This window comes from Glossina fuscipes, unplaced genomic scaffold, assembly GCF_014805625.2.
Source record: "Glossina fuscipes isolate IAEA_lab_2018 unplaced genomic scaffold, Yale_Gfus_2 128, whole genome shotgun sequence".
Classification (NCBI taxonomy): Eukaryota; Metazoa; Arthropoda; class Insecta; order Diptera; family Glossinidae; genus Glossina; species Glossina fuscipes.
This window is the reverse complement of record NW_023998471.1, coordinates 1,152,907-1,158,137: the sequence shown is the minus strand read 5'-3', so window position 1 is coordinate 1,158,137 and position 5,231 is coordinate 1,152,907.

Here is a 5,231-nt window from a genome sequence, read left to right as displayed (position 1 = left end):
TTGTAATGTCTAAAAGTATTCATCATATCTTATAGTAGTTAGTCTAAAAAGTATTAGGCCATAAGTTTGGAAAAACTATTTATTTAATATAAGTAAGAGTGAAATAAATATCATTATATTTTACCCAATACATGGTTAGTCTAAAAAGTCTTAAAACATTGAATTGAAAAAAAAAAACTCTTTAATTAGTCGCAAGGCTCAATAAGGGTAAAAAAAAAAATTGCAATAAATAAATATAAATAAGAAATAGAAAAGAGAATTGTTTATAAAATAAATTCTTATTCTAAAAAGTAAGGCAGATAAGCGGCAAGAGCGTTAGTTAGACTGAAATGTTCATATAAATTGGAATAAAGTGTTTTGTTGGTTGAGCATAGTAGTAAATGTGCACCTGTTCCAAACGGGTTAACAAATCGCATTTACTGCAATCGCTGGATGGTGAATGCAATAAAGTTCTTCTTCTCTTAATTTTTTTTTCGTCTATTTACTTCTTATTATTTTTCACCTTTTTTTTTTTTTTTTGATTGTAACAAACGTAACGTAAGGTCAGTCAGCCTTTGTTTACGCCGCTTATCGCTTCATAAATACTAATTTGTAAGCGATTAAAATGCTTATGAAAATTAACAATTTTTAAACAAATAGTATTAATTAATGAAGCTTTAAAAAGTTGATTTACTTGTTGTTTTTGTTGTTGTTGTTTTTTCATAATAATCTTATAGCAATTTGTTTGAAATCGAAAAGTAACAAAAAGGAGGGTAAAGACGTTTCGCTTAAGACAGACAAGATAAATGATGTAAATGTGTTGAACACCCTCTGCGCTTAGAATGCATAACGATTGTGGAAGGGAGAAGGAGTGAGAAAAAGATAAGGAGAAAGAGAAAGAAAGAGTGAGAGAAGTAGAGAAGGAAAGATACAAAAGGCGAACGATAGAAAGAGTGGCAGTGAAAGAGAAGATGAAGAAAAAAAGAAACGAGGGAGGTTGCTGCGTCGATGATTGTCTGTTTGCTTATATTCATAAGCATAATGAAAAGGTTGCTTTTAAAAATCGATTGATGTTTAGCGGCAAATTATTGCATGCTGAGCAAACAACTTTTATATGATACACAATCCATGCACACACATTTTCCTATGTATGCATTTTTGTTTGAATAGGGAATTAGTCGACTTAAGGACTTGTTTATGTAGTTATTTTTAAAAATACGCAAACTTACGCATACACGCACACAAACAAAAAAGCAAAAACACACACACACACACACACAAACACGCCGGTATGCAGTTATTATTATGTTATGAACAATAGTAGAGAGTAGATTTGCGTGAGCTAATATTTTTGGGCATTTGTGATGATCATCTTATCACGTATATGTATATGTATATATTGCCCATATTACACTTTAGGATAAAGCTTTTGGTATCCCTTATAAACACGCATCGAATCTATATATATTAATTGCTCATATATATATATGTATGTATATGAATATGGCAACAGAATACTAGAACTAAACTAACTGACAAGGCAAACGATTCAAGCTAACTAACTGACAAGCAAGACTTGTTGTTATGATATATAACTATAACCATACATCATTTTCACAGTATTTCGTTTATCGAAGCATGCACATACCGCCGCACTCGCATCGCGTATCGAAGAAAACTTCATTCAAGAAATCTGTAAATTGACCCAAACACAATACCACTAATACCAACAATAATAATAATAATAATAATAACAACAATAACAAAACCAGGTTAACAATATACATATATATATATATATATATATATAACAGAAGATGATACCAAGTCAAGACAGTCAAACAGGACAGAATGAAACAAAAATGAAAGAAAAAAAATAAAAACAAATTGGAATAAAGGTGTGATGACTTTGCTTGCAGCTACAAATTACCGCCGCAGGTTGCCTCTGGTTGCGGCTTCTTTTTATACTGTTGAAATCGTATCGAAATCCATTAAGAAAACGTTCAACAATTTAAAATTGTTTTTTAATAATAATAAAAATATGTCTGCTTGCGTTGCGCGTTATTTTGATGCTAAAAAAAAACAAAAAAAAAAAAAAAGAAGAAAACAACAAAAACCATATAAACTTAACAATGCAAAGCATTATCAAAGGTAACTATCACAGCGGGTTCGTATTTGCATTTGTGAAAAATAAATTTCATTATTCCTTTAGAAGGAAAAAAGGAAATTTTCTAAGTATTCATTACAACTGATATAATGCCTTACACGACTCAGACTTAATCTGCAAATAATTAATTCAAAGTATAAGTGCATCCCTTTCGCACAAAATTGTCACAATTACTTTCACTTGCAAGAATTTTTATGTAGAAATCCAGCCATAGGTGTTCTCATTATATTCAAAACCAACCATCGTGGGCTAAAGGTTATGAAAAGTTCACTTGTGTCACTTATGTGAGAACCTTCAATCGCTTCTACTTCTTTTTTGTTTTGTATGCTGCTGACAAAAGCTTTTGGCATATTTTGACATTTTCGAGTTCGAAGCCGTTTAAACTAATGCTTGCACGTTCTTCGGGTACATTAAGTAAAAGCAGAGATGTCGGGTGAAATTCTAATATAATATCCATCGAAGTCCATAACGTATGTGAAATGCAATTACATGGAAGAAAAAATATCTACCGAGATCTACATTGTATGCGGAATTTAATCACATGAATGAAAAATATTCATCGAGATTCACATCGTTGACGCCACTCGATTAGCTGGAAGAGATAATATTTTTCGAGATTATAAGAGAAAAAAATATTCATCGAGGTCCCCAATGTCGACGCAGTTTAACTAAGTGCGGGGGAAAGCAGAAATAGTCAGTAAGATCTAAAACATGGAGGCATTTATGTGATATGGAAGGAGAAAAACATTGTTTGAGATCCTACGACATATCAAACGGAAGAAGAAATATTTACCAACAACTAGAAGGTGGATTAAATATAATTAAGTGAAAGAAAAAGTTCTAATCGAGATCGAGAAGTTTGATTAACACGTTCACGGACTCTAAAGATTTCAATGAGTTATAAAAGACGACTAGCAATTTCTTTACAAATAGTAATGATGTCCCGTTCTGAGGGTCAAATTTTTAAACCACTTTTTTTATTATACTAAAATTATGCAAAATTAAATGAATAAAAATTGGATTCACAATTTGATCCGCTTGAGCAGCCGAAGCCAAAGAATCTCGACTAGCAAATCCAGAATAACTCGCTTTTTGAGGTTATGGACAAACAAATTCATGTTTTCGTAAAGCCATAACTGTGCTGGACACTGTTCAGGTAGGCTGTAAAGCATTGATGAAAACAGTTGGTGATTAATAGGAGGCCTACTAAATGCAAAATTGTTTTGTAAACACACCTTATAAGTGTAGTGTGACTCTTTCTTCTATAAATTTCCATTCAGCGGGATGAGATATTGTTCATAACGGTGCTCAGTGTCGAAGAACCCACACCACACAATACAATTATTTTTCAATCTTTTCTAACGCAGAACAGAAAGTGGGGTACGTAGAGCTGCAGCTTCAATATCGGCGTTGAGGGCTGGCCGGCGTTTTTACATTTTATGACATTGTAATGTACACACCGAGGCCAAACTATGGCTTTCGGCAACAGTTTCTCACGAATTGAACAGAACAAGTGTTGCTTTCTTGTAATAATCATTTCAGGCATATAACGCAAAACGCTTTGATATGGTTGGAATGGCGTCAGGACTTGAAATTCCTTTGAAATTAATGCTTACTCCCAACAAATGTCAAGATTTCAAAATGAGTTAAGTAAATAAATTAGTGAAATTTCACACATCATGTATCTAATAATGATGTTTTGATCATCAAAGCTTCGATGCCCACCGAGCAAGGGTAGTGTTATGCGAAATTTATAAAAACGTATAAAAAATACGCAAAAGAAATCACGTAAAATAGTATATATATAAAACCATGATCGGTGTAAGATTGCGTATTGGGGTTCGACAACTTGGTTGTGTGGCTGTGGATCACTATTACTACAGACACAATCAAAATGAACTGAACAGTTGAAGCTTACCACATGTACTCTTAATTGGTGGAAATCAGTTCAATATATATATATATATATATATGTATATATTAGTCTAAAATCATGTATGAATTTTTTTTAAAATTGTAGTGAGCGTTAAATTCCACGCCCGTAGTTATCAAAACATCTTTCAATTTCTGCGTTATAGTGTGGAATGGGTGGGAATCAGGGTTTTTCCCCAAGGCAAACATAATTTCCTTTCTAGTTTTGAATATGACGACAATACAGAAAGCTGTGATGAGTAAAAATAAAAAAAAAAGTAAAAATAAAAAAGAAAAAATAAAAGATTCGATTCAAATCTAATAGAGTTTTTTGTTTTTTGCTTTTCATCTTCTTCTATACAATTACATGAAACTAAACAGCCCGACACAAGACGCACCTCAGGGAATCCCATTAAGGTGCTGCCAAAGACTGTCAGTTTCATTGAGATTTCTTTTGTATGCGATTGTATCACAGAATTACTTTTAAATCTTTGACAACACATCTTGTATTTGTTTTTTTTATTTTTTTTTTATTTTTGCTTTTCGCTCGCTTGCTTTTCATTTATTTTTTACTTTATACATATTAGTTTTTCTATCAATTTTCTGCATTGATATAAACCCCAACAAATGCTGCGATGTGTTTATTATTTCTGAAAACATTTTCGCTTTCGATTACATTTCTTTTTTGCTGCTTTTCTCTGCTTCTCGCTATTGGTATAAGAAAAAATAAATAAATAAATAAATAAAAGTAAAATCATTCTCTTCGTAAGTTGTTTAGATAGTTATGTTAAGCCACGTGATGCGGGTTCAGCATTATTTAGCTGCTGGTGCGATCTGATGAGTGCAATTTTGTGCTACTTTTGAATTTGATTATTGAGAGCATGGCGGTAGGCCAGTCAAAACTGATGTCAAATCAGATCAGATATATGCAATCACTTATTTTTGATAATAGGCAGATGTATTAAAGTCTATCGATATTTTTTATTTCTTCAAATCCTTATTGATCGTTTAAAAGAGCTTCCAGCCGAGAAAGCAAGAAATATTAATGAAATAAAGGATTTTTGCACTCGTCGTCCTCTAAATCGATTATCGTCACTGCTAGTCTAGCTGATATACAGGCGGAGCATTCTTAGTGTAAATCGGGCGTGCCAAATACGGGAATGATCTACTGGTG